This window comes from Pseudorca crassidens, chromosome 13 (assembly GCF_039906515.1).
Source record: "Pseudorca crassidens isolate mPseCra1 chromosome 13, mPseCra1.hap1, whole genome shotgun sequence".
In the NCBI taxonomy this organism is placed as follows: Eukaryota; Metazoa; Chordata; class Mammalia; order Artiodactyla; family Delphinidae; genus Pseudorca; species Pseudorca crassidens.
Window position 1 is genome coordinate 29796979 of NC_090308.1, and position 20717 is coordinate 29817695.

General features: G+C 38.5%; 1 pseudogene; it reads right to left on the reverse strand.

Moving 5' to 3' along the window:
• Positions 1-20717, reverse strand: part of LOC137204523 (ADP-ribosylhydrolase ARH3 pseudogene) — a 103950-nt pseudogene that overhangs the window by 78041 nt on the left and 5192 nt on the right.

Genomic DNA, 20717 nt, shown 5'->3' on the forward strand with positions numbered 1-20717 from the left:
CCCATCTTAGTCCTCTGAGTTTCCATTGTTTTCCATGGCTGGAGGGGACCTGGACTACTATATTATCTTGTCCCTGTTTGGATTTGGTCTCATAACTGGCCCTCTCCCAGAGTGGGGAAACAATTAGGAAGAGAGGAGATTTGGGGACATAAGAGTTAAAAGATTCACTTCCTTAATGTCACTTTGACCTGAGAGTCTATTAGCTCCCGGCTAATGGCCCATTTCTGAGCCTCCCTTACCCACTACCGCTGCCCACCCCTAATCCTCACTGTTGCTTGCACCAAGCTTTGGTGCCTGTGCCACCCAGAACTGGGATCTAAGGCAATGATGGAAAGGAGCAAAGCTGATCTAAATAGAGAACTTGAATGTTAGGAATAAACAAAATTCTTACATTACACTGGCATAAGCAAGTATCAAAACTATAGAAGTTTGTTTGTTTTTTTTTTTTGGTTTTGGTTTTGGTTTTGGTTTTACGAATGGGTTGCATTGCTTTCAGAAGTAGGAAGAGAGAAAGTGTTGAGTTCTAAGTGGAAAATTCCAGTTGGATGAAAAGACTAGGGAAGACTTGTAAGTAACACGGTGACTACCTAGAAAGATTCATTTCGATAGCTGCAAGATTTTTAGTCTGATGCTAAAGCACACATTTCTATTATAATCCTGTTCACTGCTTTTAATGAGCTACTTGTTCATAGAACAAAGATTAACTGACATCTAGCCCATGTTTGAGTTGCCACAGATCTTTTATCCCCTGATCTAAATAAAAATTTTCACTCTGTTACCTAATGAATCAGAGAAACTAAAAACTGGTAGGAGGGACAATCAACAATAATTCCAAATGCCACTCTAGCCCTCTGGTGATTGGCCTTTCCTGCAATGTCCTCTACCACCCAGAGTTCACACCTCAAGATCATCTCTGGCCTACACTTCAGTATTTGGTTAGCCCTTTCCAGAAGGCAATTCTGTTTCACATATACATTTAATACAGATATGCCTTTTAAAAAGCAAATTATTATAATGAAAAACATATACACACTTAAGGAGTTCTTATGTGACTCAAGTTTTATCTACTTAGTGTTACTGACACTGAAAAACCACTCGACTTTGGGGATTTTTTCGTTTACAAGGTCATTAGGCAAGTTCAGTGGAAATACAGCCTATTTGTACAGTGGGGCACATTTGAAGATCCTTATAATTTGTCAATAATTAGACTCCTCCAAAGAAATATTTTACATTTCTTAAGGACTTGACTCCCCCAAATCTTCTGATTATATTACCTACTATAAGAATAAAATCTGGGCAGTTTATCATTGTCAATAGATTTTTCCCAGGAGAATAATTTTTCTGAAAAATAATATCACCCATTTATGTTGGTAACTTGGTTCTATACCAGATGAATTAGAATTTCTAATTTCTAAATTATCCATGTTAGGTAGAGATACAATTAAGAAAGTTTTTGTCAATTTGAAAACTCTGGGATGAGGGAAGAGGTTGGAATAAAAGTTAAGACCATTTAAAACCTAAAATAAATGTCTAATTAATTTATGAAAAAGTATGCAGTACACATTATTGCCACAGCCAGTCAGTATGAATACTTAAATGGCAGTTTCTCCAAACTATTATCTTCTGTATTTTTATTTGTGTTTTTGGCCACTTCACTCTCTACAATCAGGAAATCAGTTATAATGTTTAAAAGGATCATACAAAATACATTTCAAAGTTTACTATCTTAAAAATATGACTCCCTTCGGGGAGTTGAATATGGCTTTCTTGGATTCTTGCCTTTATTGATATTTCCTGAGGGCTACATCCATGAGTGAGGTCTTGGAAATCGGGTAACCAACCCATTTTTCATGACACAGTGTAACTCCCTTAGCAACGTGGTGCTAAAACCGGGAAAGTGACATTTCCTCCATTGTCTTTGGCTGTAGCTATGAGTTTCCTTTCGAAGAGACCACAAAGCAGGACCCAGCCAGTTTAATAATCCTGATAGAACCAGCATGAGTGAAAGTTATAAGCACAGACGGAGAAGCTTGGGAAAAGTAAAACAGTAGGGAAGGCAGTCAGCACATGGAGGCAAAGACCATCAGTCACCAGCATCAATTTTCCACTGGTTTATAAACCAGGATATTGGGGAGAGTGGGGTTTGAGAATAGGAGCTGGGAGGAGAGTCGTTTTTAATATACTGTTTTTCCTTTCGGTTCTTCCTTTTAATCCTGTGGTGTTGAAAGCACAGCTTTCTCAAAGACAATCTGACCTATAGTCAACATTATAAATCACTCTCTAACCTCATAAACTGAGGGTCTGCAATGAAGATCTGTAATCAACACTGTAACTCATTCTTCTAACCACATAAGTTAAAAAAAACAGACCCTCTAACATCCTTATGGTCAATTCTAGAAAACAAATACAAAGATAAGGTAGGTGTTTTTTTTTTTTCTCGGAAAACTTTTTATGCATCAACACTACTTGAAGCTATTACTTGTTAGTTCAGGGCTTAATATATTGAACATGGATCCCCACCAACACTTTCTGAAATCAATAAATGTAGGGTACACAGTAATGAGAATACTGTGAACAGCACAGTTAACTATTGGATTACCCCTCAAAATCTAAAACAGAATGAAAATCCTGCTTTTAAAATTCCAATTAATGTAATCAGAGTTTTTCCAGTTAATCTGGAACTATTCCTGGATGTAGCATCATATCAACCTACCAACGTACTAGTAAATTGGCTAATTTCTGCCTACCACTTATACCAACGAGCATGAATCTGTAGGATAGGATGTAAAAAACTCTAAGATACAGAGCAGCCCAAGCAAGGTGCCAGGCAAGTGCCAAAGACAACAGCTCCGAGCAAGAACATAAATAAGAAAATATATAACAGGACTGTGAAGTAACAGTATGGTTCCAGAGGTAGGAAAATTTTAGTGTCATTCTATTCTATGTGGATCAGAACAACACTCAATGCCTGGATCTGGGTGTTACATCTTTAAATAGACAATACAAAATAAGTGTCTACTGGAGACCAATCAGTTTAGAAACCATTAGCTATGAAGAAAAGTTACACGAACTAATTTTCGTGACAACTTGGCAAAGAAAAGATGGTGATAGACTATGGTGATATATATCAAAAATTGGAAGAGTAGACCAGTCTCTGTAACTTCAGAGAACGCAACCGAGCAGTTTTGCTAATATATTTTACTCCACATAGAGCAAAAACGAAGTGGTAAAAAATAAATAGAGGTGGCTGAGTATTACTACTTCGAGCATCCAAGCAGAGATCGTGTGATCATGTGCCAAGGGGGATGATGAAGAAATTCTTAACTTTTCACCCAGCACTGTGATTTCGTAGATCTCAATGCATGATCCTTTGCCAAACATAACTTTTTATTTAAAATTTTTAGAGATTAAAAAGCCAGAAATCACTTAAAAGTTTAAATCCAGCCTATGACAAGATGCATATCCATCCTTTAATATTCATTAAGTTTATTCTGGGCTTATGATACAGTTCACTGCACATTAGATACTGTTACAACTTATACACTTAAGATAAAATAATAAGGAAAGGCAATAGAGTCAACAGCACTTATATTTTGAAACATGTTGATAACAGCTTAGTAACAATACTTCCTAGCAGGTGGAGACTGTATTGCATGCAGTGTAAAATGAGAAAAAATTTTAAACAGTGGCACAGAATTTGAAGTTGGCAAGACTGATGCTATCACTAACATTGCATAGGAGATTTCCATATGCTATTTCTGCATATAAAAAAGGGTCACAAATTTGCTTAGATTGGACCACACACACAGAGGGATAATTCAAATTCCCTTGCTCTTTATAATCTCTTCTCCATGTCACTAATTAATCCACTTAGTCAACATTTATCTAAACATATGTATGCCCTCACTATCGAACGGCATCATTTAAATCCATCTCCTTGGACTCCACATGCTTTAAAAGCATTAATGTCCTACTACATCAGGCCGTAATTTTAATAATATTTTCCACTGTATTTAAGGAATTACTTGGTGGGCATGGATTAGAAGTTTCAAAATTAGCATGTTCTTTTTGCATAACTTATTTGCAAAAGCCCCTCTGTCTTGTACTGGTGATTACATTCCCTGCACGTTAGTGAGCGCTCCCAGAGCTGGATGCATGCTGAGGACAACAGCAATCATTAATGTTTATGATCTACATAGCATTCCGTGTTTGTCTCTCATCCTTTTCCCTTGATAATTTTTCTTCATAGCGCTTAGCAACCCTGACCACAGATCTGTATCCCTTACCCAAAACCTTTGGGACCATCTATGCTTCCAAATTTAATTGTTTTAGAATTTTTAGGAAGGCTTTATGGCATACTCCCATCAAGTTTTGTGACAGCTCCTCATAAGCAAACATTAACATTTCTTCAATGCAGTTCACGGGAATTCATACCAAGAGGGATAAACAAAGACTACAAATAGCTTCATCTTTCCCCAGGTCACGTTCTGCTGCCAGAGAAGTTCAAGTCAGGTCAGGTTTTGCTGCCAACTGAGTTAGGAAATACCTTTCAGTTTGAAGAGCTTTTTGAATTTCAGAATTGCAGATAAAAGATTGTGGACTTGTAAATATTTATCCTTTGTCTATTTTCTGTCCAGATTTAAGAGCTGTGGAGACCTGAATATTTTGTTTATCTTCTTTGTTGTGTTTCCAAAGTCCAGAATAATGACAGACACAAAATCTCAGTAAACAGTTGTTGAATGAATGAATGAATGAATGAATGAGATGGTCTGGCACTAGAGCTCTGCCTAATGGAAGAACTCTATAATGTCTACCAGATCATCTCTTAGGGATTTTAAATAGTAATACACGGAGTGGGATACAGGCCGTGAACTATGCAGAACCTGAGAAACAAGACAAAACAAAACGAAACTACCAATGGAAAGGAAAGGCATTAAGCAAAAGCAGTTAGGCAAGAAAAGATGTAAGCAGAAGCCATGAGGTAGAAAGAGAGAAGGTCCTTCTTTAGTCAGAAGTATTAGAAATAACAGAGATAGTGGAAAAGATGCCAGAGTCCACACAATAGATTCTAAGACTTGGTATCAGTGACACCACACAAAATGTCCATTAACTAAATCGTTGTTTGACTTTGTTTCTTGCAACTTGAAACACCACCTTAGATGAACTATATAACTTCTCTGAGCCTAAATCTTTACCTATTAAATGACGAGTTTGGAGAGAGGATGCCAAAATTTCCTTCCAAACAAAATAATTGTGTACAGCGGTGGTTCTCAAACATTAGTATACAGAATCACTTGGAGGGATTGTTTAAACTCAGATCACTAGACTCCACCCCCAGAGGTTTTTTGTTTGTTTGTTTGTTTTCTTTGGCTGCGCTGCACAGCTTGTGGGATCTTAGTTCCCCCACTGGGGATCGAACCAGGCCCCGGCAGCAAAAGCACCGAGTCCTAACCACTGGACTGCCAGGGAATTCCCCAGGGTTTTTGCTGTAAGATGATTTGGGTGGTGCTTGAGAATTTGCCTTCCTCAGATGAAGGTGATGCTAATACACTGGTTCAGGGACCACAGTTTTGAGGGCTGCTGGTCTACTACACAAGCAGCATTTATTTTACAAAACACATGTAAGTCATTATCCAAATTCTGGTGCCCTCTGCAAATTGTTTGAGTTTGTCCATCTACAAAGCTATGTGCAAGCTTCCCATCCACTCCTGATATTCAATTTGATTTGCAGCCCTGAAATGCGAAAAACAATGACAGAATTTCTTTTCATCGTGACGGCTATTTAACCATAAAGTTAACGTTTTTGAAATTAAATGAAACTGATGTTTAATACTGTCTCACAGACACCCAGAGACAGGCTTGAAAGAAGAGAAATTTCAGTATTTTTATTCCCTTTGGACCTACTTGTGGCAGCTGCTTATTTTCTGGCATTCAGAAATTTTTAACTTCAAATGACACGGCACGGCCAATCTATGTCCGAGTTTAAGGCACAAAGTTGCTCACTTCCCTAGCAAGTTTTTATGAACTGAAAACTTTACAGAATAATTGATTACTCTTACCAGTGCAACAAAGAAGCTACACAGCTTGGTGGGTTTTTTTTGGTCAGATCAAAATTATCATTAGAAAAACGGATTTCCAGTGGGGCAGGTTCAAAAGTAAAGTCTCAGAAAATCTAGAGCCACCAAATTAATAGAGTGACTTCTTCGGGCATAATTATACTTCAAAGAAAGTAAATGCTATTACTCGCTTGCAAAGACAAGAAAATAGGTACAGACCGCTGTAAGTGCTCCGCAGCTCACTAGAAAACATCTTGGAAAAATCTTTTATTACCAAATGACACCTTGGCAAAGCTATCCACCCTGCTGTCCTGGGGGAGGAAAATGGTGGTGGGGGCAGAGATAACCTGGGGCAGTGTTGTAGCTGACTGATCCATGCACGATTATCACGTACAAATATGGGTGTGACAAAGCATGTAAAAGGCACTCAAAGTGCACGTGTGGGTCACCTGACGCTCTTCCAGAAATGAACAATGGATCCCTGAAGACTGAACTATGCATGGTACCACAGTCAGGAAAAAGAAGATGGAAAAGGAAGGATTAAAAGGTTGACAATGATTTTTTTTTTTCTGAAGCCAGTTTATTTTTCTTTGAGCTAAAAGTGTTCTGCCTCAAGGCTGGCATAAAGCAGCCTTTCCAGGAAGCCACATTTATCACACCAAAGAAAAGCACCACGAAGGAGACAGCATGATAAATACCTGGTTTGGGGATCCCAGGATAGAGTGTCCAGAAATGAGGATAAGAATTTATCTCCTTGAAGCCTGGGCTCTAGCTCAAATAATATTCTCAGCAAAATTTGCTTCAAAATACCCAAATCTACTCATTGGTTTAAGACATTAGATATATTAATTACATGATGCTTCATCATATTCTAAAAAAGGTTTATAGAGTTGTCCTCTGATCTAAGACACACATGCAAGTTATTTGTTATGGTGACTGCTTGCTTTGCAGAGTCTCTGCCCTTGATCCAGTCCTATAGATCAATGTCAGGCCAAGTGAGATCTCCAGAAAGGGACAGCATGAACCCTCTCGCCAAGGTTAGGCTTTTGAAGCTAAAAGTTGGTCCCTGACTCTGGGATCAGGCTGACTTGGGTTTGAATTTTATCTCCAAACTGAAAGTTGTATGACCTTAAGTGACTTAACCTCTGGAAGTCTCAATTCCCTCCAGCGTAAAAGGAGGCTAATTATAAATCATGCCTCAAAGGATGTTTGTGAGTGAAAGTGAGGTGTGATAATATACATATGTGTTTATGTCTGGCACATAGTAAGTGTTCAATACATATCAGTTACTATTACTATTATTAACACCACTGTTTTTATAATAGAACTTCTCTCAATGACGTTCCATTAACTGATTTGCCAGATTAATTCACCATACTATCCATTCCTCCTGTTAAGCATAAAGACTGATGTCCACAGCACTCTGAATGCTCTCGACAGCAACCTACATCTCGGAAACCTGTACACTGAGTTTTATGCTTAACAAAAGCCACATAAACTTATTGCCAAACTTGATTGTGACCATTGTAATAGTTATTGGAATTTTGTAATTTAATAAATATTATGTAAACTTATAAAGCCTAAGAGCAAAAACAAAGAGTTGTTATCTCTGTGGAAGCTAAGTGAAATGCTTTGGAAAGATAAGTAGAAAAACAATTTCTGCCAAATTAAGTGACAAAACTACAGAAGGTTAGGGGAAAAGATCACAATAATCTAGAAAGTACTGCACGTAGATTGCCTCATATGTATATTTAAGATCATTCTACATTTTAAAGAAATACAAGTGGAAATTGTAAAGAAGGCATTTTGGATGTTGCTTGTGAAAGATACTGGAGAGCTCTAATCAGCAGACCAGTATGTCAAGAAAACACTCTGGCCCTACATCAAAAGATGACAATGGAATGTCCGTACATATTTTTTAAGTTAAAATGTTTGGTGTATGAATATATCATTCCCCCCCCACCCAGTTGCTATTTTTGAAAGCAAACAATACAACACCAAGAGTGAACTCTAAGGTAAACTATGGACTTTGGGTGATGATGATGTGTCACTATAGGTTCATCAATTAATTGTAACAAATGCATCACTCTGGTGAGGGACGCTGAAAGCAGGGGATGCGATGCATGTGTGTGGGCAGGGAGTATATGGGATATTTATGTCCCTTCCTCTCAGTTTTGCTGTGTACCTAAAACTACTTTTAAAAAAATAAAAGTCTTAAAAAAAAAAGAAAAACGAAAAGTAAATGACCATTGCTGGTCCCAACTGACTTAGATATATCATTATTCAAGTACCCTTACTCACTAAGCCGCTTTTCAGAGTTCTAAATTTAAATACATTAGGGAAAGGGAACTACTTCAGCAAGTAGGTAGGGACTTGTTTTTGTGATTTACCCACACCATATTCAGTCACACAAAATAGCATTTCCTGTAATACATGAGATCCAGGCCAAGAAGTGTTGCCCTGAGGTAGCAAAAGAGGGGCATTTGGAATAGAAGTTTACAAGTGCTGCTCTACTAACTGGCATCCTCAAAACTGTCAGGAGAGCTTTCTAAAAGTACAGATTCCTAAGACCCATGTCCAGTATTTGGAAATCGTAGGTCTGGGGTAGGACCCAGGAAACTGTGGGGTTTTTTTAAGTTTCCTAGATGCTTCTGATGGGTAACCAGGTTTGAGAAAGATTGATGTTGAGCAGTGCTGTCTAACCTAAATATAATGCAAGCCACATTTTCTGGTAGCTACATTTTCCAAAGGATTTTCTAGTAGCCTCATTTAAAAAAGAAAACTTAAGACATTTTATTTAAATCAATAAGTTCAAAATAATTCAACATGTAATCAACATAAAAATTATTAATAAGATATTTTACGTCCTTTTTATTTGTACTAAGTCTTTGAAACCCAGTGTGTGTTTTACACTCAGTGCATCTCAGTTTGGACCAGCCCCACTGCCAGTGCTCAACAGCCACCTAGGGCTACCGGCAGCCACACTGGGAAGAACAGATCCGGGGTGTAAAGCGGTATTCATCTTAGCGATGTACGCTGTCTTGGTGATGGTACTATACTTTGATGGTTCACAACTATTAAGTGATGGAGGAAAGAAGGTGATTAGAAAAGTCAAAAAGGAGAATGAAACAGCATGAAAAATGAAGGATGAATATGACACTTAACTCTTTAACTGGGAGGGTTTTGTACTGTAAGTGAAGGAAGCACACATAAATATTCAAGGAAAAACAAATAGAACTGATGTCTGTGTACGCAAGAAGGGGAAAAGCTGGACAATTCAATTAGACAAGAGTAAAAACTGTCTACCACACAACTCCAGTTTTTAAGTCCAAAAATAGAATTCCTACGGAACTCATGTTCACCTTTCAGAAACCTGTGCAACAGTAGAGTATGGAATAAATACCTTTATGGAAAAAGTAAACTGCCCAGCATAAAAGTAACTTATAGAAGCATTTCCAAATGTTTTAAGCTGTGCACACACTTTTTCATCTATCACGCTGTAATGTTAGTGAAAACACATTTTGGAGGCTGAAATCATAAATCTGAACAAAGAGCTTAACATAGAACTGATGCACATTATCCTTTGGGAATTTAACTAATTTTTTTTTTTTTTTTTTAAGATTTCAACAGTAAAGTATTCTAACCAGGACTATCACAGCCAAAAATGCTGTAAATCAAACAAAACATTTGTGAAGGAAAGCTCCTTAATTCCTCACCAAACACTTGTATCAATGAAAAAACAATCAGAATAGAACAAATTCCGTGTCAGAGGTTAATGGGGACGTGTGAGGTATCATATTGCAGACTTTTATTATACACTATGTAAAAAATCTATGGGAGCCAAGTGTTTCTTCTGAAGCCTACAACTGCACTCAATTTACGTATGAATTTAACATATGAAATACATTTTTTCATTTTCCTCTTACCTAGTAACTTCAGATGGCACAAAATCAGCTTTTGGAGCAACCACAGAGGCAATGATAAAGTTCTAACAATTCAATTTAAAACTGAATTCTTTAACATGCCAATTCAACAATACATAAAATGATGTTCTCGATCCTCCATTTGGAGACACATCTTTTACTCGTTCATCCAATAGAGGCATTGGATTTTCACTGCTCTGCCATCTATACTTTTGCTCAGGTTAGAAGTGGCCAAGGAAACTCAGGATCCAAATTATAAATAAGCAGTAACTTGACAACATGAGCATCTAGTTTGTATATTTATACACCTAAGTCACAATGGCTGTATTATTAACGATTAACAAATGAATAGATTTTTCTGTAACTTCTTTAGGGATAGATCCAAAAGGTGTTTGAAATCACAGCAATTAACTTTTAGCTAAGAAAACAGATATGTATCTCAATGTATCTCTTGGATAGGTTAAATTATTGACTATTAATTGACTATTTTCAATTAACAGATTCAATCAAGACAGCAGTTAAATAAGAAAAACATTACACTGATAACAAGTGTTAATTTATTAATATGCTGTAGTTTATGCTCATTTTTCAGTAGATTTTTATTCATTCAACTAGTGCTTGCATTTTTAATATGCAAAGCCCTTTGTTAGGTGCTGTACTAAGTTAAAATTATAATAAAGAACAATTTGTTCTTTTTAATTTAAAAAAAATTTTTGTACTTATTTATGGCATGTGGGATCTCAGTTCCCCAACCAGGGATTGAACCCGTGCCCCCTGCAGTGGAAGCCAAGAGTCTTAAATCACTGGACCACCAGGAAAGTTCCATAATAAAGAACCATTTGTTCTTTATGTCCAGTCTATGAGCACTGTGCATACTCGCAAATACAAACACAAGACCAACACACACATATTTGAAAAACTATACCTACTGATCCCCTAAGTGCCCAGCCTGCTGCTGTCCCTATCACAGGTGAATATGAGATTTTCTCCTGAATTTCCCTCTAACTTTGTAGAACTGATATAAAATTGCTTCCCAAGTTCTGCAGCATCTCAGGTTTTTTTTTTTTTCCCCTTCTGTTTATTTTAGGTTCCTCTGGCCATGTAAGTGCCTCTCATTTATCCTCCGCAGATGGCTTCTCCTTTAAAGCTATTCTGACACAGGCGAACTGGTGGTGGCCTGTTTGTTACTCCTATTTACAAATCAATATCATGCAATCATAGGACATGCTAAATAAATGTAACAATGAAGGAGATATTAAGGTTGGAGAGCGTAGATGCCAAAGAACTAGAAAAAGTGAGTTATTATCACCTTTCTGTGAACATTTGACTGGCTGGAGCTTGATATTGAGAAAAAGGCAACATCGGTCTATCAACTTCTCCAAAATGTATCCTAATTCCTGTTCCTACCTTTGTGATGATCAGCATGGATTTGGACCATGTGACATCTGGCTGCTCTATTTTCTATGTGAAGGGGTAAGAGATGACCACATGTTGACTGTATCTTGAAGGTAAAAACAGGATACTCTGACAGAACCGAATGTGGAGTATACAGGAGAGAGAGGAGGCAAGCTTGACTCCCAAGCTTTTATCTTGAGCAATTAAGAGGATAAAGTTGTGATTTCCTGCAATGGGGAGGAATCAGGAGCAGAGTAAGTTTTTTGAGGAAATATCAGAAGTTTGATTAAAGAAGCCTGTTACATATTCAAGTAGAGATGTCAAGTGAGCAGTTGGGTAAATGCTTTTGGAGTTCAAGGGAAAGGTCTGTGACCAAGATATAAATTGGAAGCCCTCCACATCTATATGGATGAGACCAAGAGAGTGGGTGGATAAGAAGAGATCCAGGGAATGAAAGCTGAGTTCTCCAAGACTGGGTCAGAGACAGGATGAAGAATTAGTAATGCAGACCAAGAAGGAAGAGCCAATGAAGTAGCAAAAAACAGAAGACCAGAAAGTACTTCAGAGGAGGGAGTGGTCAACTGTCAAATGTCACTGAAAAAAAGTTAAGGACTGAGAACTGACCATTAAGTTTAACAGCATGTTATTCACCAGTGCCCTTGACAAGAGACATTTAAGGGGAATTTTGAGTGATTACCTGATTGGAGTGGTTTTAAGATGAACTGTGGAAGCAGTACTGAAGACGGAGAGTATAGACAACTCTTGTGGGTAGTTTTGCTGTAAATGGGAATTGAGAAATGGGGACAGTATCTGAAGGGGATGTGGGATCACATGCTTTGCCCATTCACTCTGTCACTCTCCTCTCACCTCAAATCTTCATCACCGCCTCCCCTCATGCTGATTCTAGCTGGTAACTTTGCTTTCTTATTTCAATGAGAGAAAACAGAAACAATCAGGAAGAATTACACCAAGTTGCCACCACAATTTCTAACCTCCTACCTGCATCCATATTCAATATGAAACTAGTTGGTTTGGTTGTGTGCTGTTCTGTGATGGTGTTTAGCTATGTGGGTGCAGGGATGGACCAGAACTATTGTATTATCCAGGGTTGGGGTTTTGCTAGGGGAGAATGAAGAGTGCTGGGGACAAGAACAAAACAATTATAACTGATACATTATTTTTGATTCCTAAAAATATAAGAACTGTCCTACTGTCAAAGCCAGGGCCCTGCCAGTTTAATAGAATGACTCAATCTTGGCAGAAATGCCATAAGATGGCAGCAGCTCACATTAGCTTTAAAGTTCAGATTTCTTAAAACCCACAGCTTCCCTCAACTATTCCTTCTACATCTTGCCTCTACACTTAACCAAACTTACTCTTTTCAGCCCATATCACCTCTTGGAGTAACATGTTATCTACTCAATATGTAAAGTAGCTGTTTAATTTCTTTTCTAAATTAGCTGAAATTAAAGACTGTGTTTGTTAATCTGTACCATACATATTCCCTATCATAGTATTCAGTTGTCATCTTTCCAGGATCCTTGGCGGTGCTCACATCCCTAATACATAAAATATACAGTTCATATTCACATCCTCATTTTTTAAGCACTATTTGAACAAAACATCTTATTAGGCATTAGGGAAAGCACATAAGAAGAGTGTTTCCTACCTTCAAGAAACTCAAGTATGCAATCTATAAGCTAACATGGGCAGTGCAAATGGGCAACCAGAATGAAGGGCAGGGAAAGAATGATTATCTGACCTCGTTGCTCCAAGACCTAAATTGTAGTTGAAAGAAAGCACAAAGGACCCCAAATCAAAGAGCTTTCAAGTAAGAAGACCTAGATTTTCAAAATACTTAAACTCATTTTGTTTCTTAGGTAAAAAACAACAACAAAGAGATTCTAACAGAATTAAAATGAACACATTGTGTTAAACATAGAGTATGTTAGCATAGTGCAAAAGTTTCCTGTTCGGGAAATACTGTTCAGGATAAAAGCTCCAAACGGCCACAACCAATGCTCTTAAATGAACATGCTATCTATGGAGGCACAAAGCCACAGTTGAGAGCTGAAGCCAAGAACAGGAGTCTGAACAGACATAAACTCCCACTGGGCAGAACAGTTTTCTATAATCTTTCTAAATAATCTTTAGACCAGCTTCGATGAATCCCGTAGGATTGGGACCCTAATAAAGTCCATGGCCTATGAAAGCTATTTATAAAACTTTCCTGAGAAGGTTACACATACATATTGTCTCAAGCACTGTGTAACAAAAAGTTATAACCTATTCCTTAGGGGATACCTGAGTTTTTAACAGATCTTAAAGCTATCTTTATGTAGGTTAGGGATTTGGAAGGAAAAAGTAGTCTGATTATACTTGCTGTATGTATTTAAATCTGCTGTGCTAATTCTATTATCACCATAATAACCACCATCATTTATGTTCTGGACAGTGGACTAAGCACTTTACACATTATCTCAGTTAATCTTCACAAAAACAAGAAAACTCTAAGACGGTATTAGTATTCCTATTTTAGAGAAAAAGAATTGGGATTTAAATAAGCTAAATAGGGCTTCCCTGGTGGCGCAATGGTTAAGAATCCACCTGTCAATGCAGGGGACATGGATTCAAGCCCTGGTCCAGGAAGATCCCATATGCCACGGAGCAACTAAGCTGTTCACCACAACTACTGAGCCTGTGCTCTAGAGCCCACAAGCCACAACTACTGAACCCACGTGCCACAGCTACTGAAGCCTGTGTGCCTAGAGCCTGTGCTCCACAACAAGAGAAGCCAATGCAATGAGAAGCCTGTGCACCTCGACAAAGAGTAGCCCCCGCTCGCTGCAACTAGAGAAAGCCCGCACACAGCACCGAAGACCCAACGCAGCCAAAAATAAATAAATAAAATAAATTCAAAAATAAATAAATAAGCTAAATGACTTTTCTAGGGTCTCACAATCACTAACTGGCAAAGCCAGGATTCACACCCAAGGACTCCACCCACTCACCTGACTATAAAGCCAGTGTGGGCTGAACAACCACTACAACGTATGTGTCTCTGTGTGTGTGTGTGTGTGCGCGCGCGCGCACGTGTGTGCACCACTGCCATCCCCTTTTCAAGGGGATTGGTACAGACACTATAACAACCTTTAGTAACCAATCTGATGCCCAGCAGTCGGCCCTACAGACACACCAAAAACCTGTCAAATCCCATTTTGAAGTCCTTAGTATGTCAAAAGGGATGAAAATTAGTACCAGTGTCTTTGTTCACAATTATTTAATGAGACCCAGCATACTGAAAAAAGGTGAAATGGGTTTTAACATTAGATATTCCCTCCCTACTATGTATGGAGGCCAGGATAAACCTCTGACTGCATTGTGATTCAACATCTATGGTTTTCACTCATTCAAATTCACACTCAAGTCATTATTTCTGATGTAGTAACCCTGCCAGGGATATAAGCCACCAAGCGGTAGATGAAATTTCAGGTTCACCTTTGGATCTCTGCTGAATCCATAAGTGCTGTATTATGCATTTGTTAGCCAAGGATTTTAATGGAAAGTGAGCATATTAAAAATGTTCTGTTCAGTGCACAAAAGTCAAATTTATGCCATTACAAAAGGGTTGCTTTCTCAAATTGGTGGGGTGTGGGAAGAAACAGCAAGCATTGCCCAAAGCAGATTATATGCAGACATGAGGAAATTAAAGCTCAAAAGTTAATGCAAATGAGCAACAGAGATCCATATTTTAGAGGTCAGATTTTCGGAAATTATCTCCTAAACGAGATTTCTAAGAATATAGAATTTTTAAGTGAAAGTTGAGGCTGGAATGCAACTCGTCAATTTAAAATAATCCTTTGAATCTTTTCTTTCCTAACCAGGGTAAAGACATAACATAAGCAGCAAGAAAACTTTCATATTTAGGCCTTCATTTTCTCCTCTTTTTTCTTAAAGCCAATACATGTTGATTCTCCAGGAACTTTTCCAATAGCTGGTTAAATTTCCTGAAGGAAGCTAAGAAAGAATACAAGTTCTTTATACACATGCGTAAATTTATTTACACACACACACACACACACACACACACACACACACACACACACATTCCAGCAAAATATATCCAGGTTGCACACTGCAGGTTTGTACTCCCTGGAAGCTGCCTCCTCAAGGAGAGGTACAAACTGGATGTTAAACAGAAGCTGAGGTCTTAAGACCTTGAGATCCATGGATTTACCAATCTAACCTTTTCTCTCCTGCACTAATACTACAACAAAACAGACAGTAGCAGTTCAGGTGCATATATGTACTTTTACTGACCTGAGATCTGGTTACTTATTATTATTAAAATTGAAGAAGAAATTTGAGAAGAAATAAGGAAGATGAGTGTCTAGTATTATTAGAAAATTACTACTCCATAAAAAAAATAGAGATCAGAAAACCCACAGCTGTAGAGCCAAGTTCTTTGTTAGGCATGTACAGCTTTCTAAATCCCATAAAAATCTCAACATCTGACCCATTTCATTTTTACAAGGGAAGGGGCTATTACTCTGGAAAATACGCGTAAAACTCCGCAGCATTCAGAGGCATTAAACAGTTTTACTTCACATTTGTTTCCTGTGTATCCTGCTTGATAGACACACTGCAGCACCTGCTGCTATAACTCTGCTCTTCATCAGCTCCCAGCCTTCTCTGTTCAGAAAGACTGGTTTGCACTGCTTTTCCAACAGCTGAGGTTATGCTGCCCTCTCCTGTTCACTGCACAGAATGTACTGAAATGACGCTCAAAAGGAACGCAAAGTGGTGTTGGATAAAACTAACAACTAGAGATTGTTCACTCTTTATTATAAAGGTTTTTTAAGCCAGTAAATCAAAACCAATTTTAATCAAGATGGCAATGCCATAGTAATTTTAAATTTGGTTTTAGATAGAAGCTATTCCAGAGAATTTCTGAAGTCTTTATTTAAACATTAAACTGGTAGTTGACTTTTCTGAATATTGTTTTCATATTACCTAAATTGTAATGATCTATTTTGTACAATAAAATATTTTAAAACATTAAAATAAAACATTTTAAACATATAAAAATAAAACATTTTAAAACATTAAAAATAACATGTTAAATTTTAATATTAGCTAAAGAATTCTCAGGAAATCGATTTCTCTCCAATGAATCCAAATTTAGAAACACTCAAAAAGAAGCAAGTAAGGGCTTCCCTGTTGGCGCAGTGGTTAAGAATCCGCCTGCCAATGCAGGGGACATGGATTCAAGCCCTGGTCCGGGAAGATCCCACATGCCGCAGAGCAACTAAGCCCGTGCACAACTACTGAGCCCACGCGCCACAACTACTGAAGCCTGCGAGCCCTAGAGCCCGTGCTCTGCAACGAGAAGCTACCACAATGAGAAGCCTGGGCATAACAATTAAGAGTAGCCCCTGTTCACCGCAACTAGAGAAAGCCCGCACACACCAATGAAGACCCAACACAGCCAAAAATAAATTTGGTTAATTTTTTTTTTAAAAAAGCAAGTAAGTGGATGAGAAAAGCTAACAACAGAAATTAGTCTTCCTTTGGAATTTTACCGAAGCACACATACAAGATAAAGGAAGTTTTCAAAAGGTTCTTTTCATCTCTAAATTTCAGAATCTGAAAACATACCCACCAGAATTCCGTATCTCCAAAAAGTAGTTTTTCTTCTGCTCTCAGAATCAACTATAAATCAGTAACACTGGCGTGTTAATGCAATTGTCTCCCCAGATTTTTGTGGACAGGAACTGCACTGTAGTCTAGGATGAGAATCTGCATCTTATGCTCATTCATCTTAAAGAGATCTTTAAGAAGCAGGTTCGTCTCTGCCAACACTATAGAATGGATACCTAATCCAGGATTATTTTTAAGGCCAATTCCCCTACCAACCAACTATAGATAACGATACTCCTTTAAAGTTATTTATAACTGCTTCTGAAAATTAACATTAATTTATTAACTTTAATGGCAAGGCAAAGAACTAGCTGCAATCTTTTGTAAAATACACTCATTATTCACTTTGAGACAGGTTTTCTTCAAATCACGTTCTTATGGACAAATGCCTCCCCTTGTCTTCCCTTCTCTTTTAAGACACATCCTCGGATCTGCTAGTTCACCTGTGTATTAGGGGCCCAACAAGGGTTCCGTGGTAGATCCCTAGTTCTGGAGACTTCATCGCTCTACATCACTGTTGGTGGCCTAAATTAATGGGACAAGTACAGATCAGGAAACACTGCACAAACTCAAAGTGCACAGTGCAAATGACCTGTGGGAGATGATGCTTGTGTATTCTGGCTTTGTATAAACATTCTTCCACATCTGTACACACCTCTTGTGGAAGCCAATATATTGCCCTTGTTAGCTTATTTTTCATGCACTAAAAAGTGTCTCTGGGGCTTCCCTGATGGGGGTCCGCCTGCCGATGCAGGGGGTGTGAGTTCGTGCCCCAGTCTGGTCCGGGAGGATCCCAGGTGCCGCGGAGCGGCTGGGCCCGTGAGCCATGGCCGCTGGGCCTGCGCGTCCGGAGCCTGTGCTCCGCAGCGGGAGGAGCCGCGGCTGTGAGAGGCCCGCGTAACTCAAAAAAAAAAAAGTGTTTCTGGACTCATAGTACGTTTGTTTAAGTCCTCATCCCTGATATTCTTCACCAATACACCCATATCAATTTACAAAGTATATTCCTTCCACATATATTAAATATAGAATATTTTAATCTTCAACAAAATGACAAATCCTATAATCAGTTTACCCACATGTCCAAGTCTGCTTGGAGCATACCCTGGGATGTGGAGGCTCTGTCTTCTCAGCCGGAAAATGAGGGAACCAATCATTTTTCAGGTCCTTCCAACTGAAAAATTCAGATTCTAACTGCAAGTAGAGTCTGCAATGCGAGACTCATCACTTCAGGCCTAAACTCCCAGCCCAATTCTCTCTGGGCAAGAGAGAGCATCTTCTCCAGAAATACAGCAAGAAAGTAGCAAGGCCACATTTTGGTCAGGCCACAGTTACTTCTAGAAAATAACACAACCAGTAATGATACTACTAACTCTAGAAAGTAATTTACCACAATCATCATTAATAATTACTTTAGATGACAGTATTAAAGAATATCACTTGTGTTATTAAGTAGAAGACTGTAATCATTTGTTTTAATTCCCTAAATTTTGTATCATTTAGCAATAAACTAAGTTTGAGAGGTAATCATGTAGATATTATAGAAACATACTTTTTTTTTAACACAGAGCCCAGAATTACATAAGAGCCCCTTCCTGGTAGGGCCTCTTCAAAGGACTAAAATCAAACATGAAGCAGGTTGGGCTTCCCTGGCAGCACAGTGATTAAGAATACACCTGCCAATGCAGGGGACATAGGCTCAAGCCCTGGTCCGGGAAGATCCCACATGCCACGGAGCAACTAAGCCCGTGCGCCACAACTACTGAACCTGTACTCTAGAGCCTGCAAGCCACAATTACTGAAGCCCACGCGCCTAGAGCCCGTGCTCTGCAACAGAAGCCACCGCAATGTGAAGCCCACACTCACTGCAACGAGAAAGCCCATGTACAGCAACAAAGACCCAACGCAGCCAAAAATTAATTTTTTTAAAAAAACAGAAAACAAAAAACATGAAGCACGTTCATGCCCCGTGGGTGGGTTCAATCCCACCCACGGGGCGTGGGTTCAATCCCTCGTCAGGGAAGTTCTCCATGCCCCGTGGTGCGGGCAAAAACAAAATCAAAAACATGAAGCAGTTTGGGAATCGCATAGGAGAGCAAAATGTTAAAAGAAACAGCTGTATTTCTTTGCACAACTGTTTACCTTTCATTATCAAAGCATCAAAGCAAAAATCAAGAAATCAGAATTATAGGGTTAAAGGAACAGTTTACATGCTCTTCCACTCAACGCTACATAGGGGTTCTGTTTTTGTTACATATTGTTTATATGTTGGGGAGATTTTGCTTTGGTTATTTTCTAGTCTACATAAAGCAATATCAATCTTATTAAATATATCTTCTCCCTTAAATAAGAGTTTGCATCTCTTATCCAAAGAGTTTGCATCTCTTATCCAAACTGGCTGTTAATTTCTAAATGTGAATGCCTTACTAGGAAGACAAGAGTTAAACTGTATAGGTAGGGTAAAATATTTTACTTTGCTGCTGAGAAAAAATTTCAACACACAAGTACACGTCTGGGGACTGGCAATGATTACGAGCACTTTCACTTGATTAATATACCATTTCAGTTGAGACTCACCAAAGAAAATAACTACTGGGGTTCTACCCAATGCAATAAAAGATAACTGGTCAGCTAATATTCAACTCAATTATACTTATTTTCGACTGATTTATGTTAAGTGAATGCTCACCTTCCAAAATCAAAGGTGAATGTTCACATTTTCTTTAACTGAAGAAAATAATGTGTAGAATAAATCAATCCTTTGTACTAGTTTATAGGCAACTGAACGTCCTCTCTCCCTCCCTCCCCTCCCATCTCCCTCCTTCCATCTCTCTCCCTGTCTCCCTCTCCTCCCCCCACTCCTCTCCCCCACCCCTCAGAAATACAGCTTGCTTTTAAAATGTTGCCTTCATGTCCCACAAATGATCTGTACTCTTACTTGCAAATGGTCATTATGCCCCGGACGGTCCTGGGATTTATCAGGCAGGCAGGTTTCTGCTTCATTGAAGAAACTTGCTGCGCACTGTTATACGGCTCTGACTGTTATACGGCTCTGACGGGAGAAACACCCTCAGCAGTTTTACCAAAACACAGAAGTTTCTTGAAGAGCAGCTCATTTCTTACCTGCTTTATTTTTACTACCACCCAAAAGGAAAGTTTCAAACTGTAACTGAATGTTAGCTAAACCTCCATCTGCCCTGCAGTCTATTACCCGAGACTCCACATGGCAGCAATGCAACCTGCGACACTTTGAATGAGCCTCACTTCACAGGGCAACACTAGGCAACAATAAAGGTAATAAGTATATTTATGCCTTGATAAGTTATTTTAAAATGTAAAAAATTTCACATAAACTGTTTCCTCTCCACGTAGGGCTCTGAACTTTGCTTCTGCATGTTAATATCATCCACATTATCATTTTCATGTTTATTTGAAAATTAAATTTCTAGACTCTTTACATGACAGAAAATTGGAATATAAAATTTTGAACTGGATAATTTAATTTCAAAACCCTAGCTTGTGGGTGGGGATAGAAAAGGTTTTATTTCTGCTTAAAAATTATACATGTACTCCCTCCTGAAACTGGGGTAACTGCAACACTTTATGACGTGTGTGGGTAAACACCTCCCAGCAAGACACAACATGC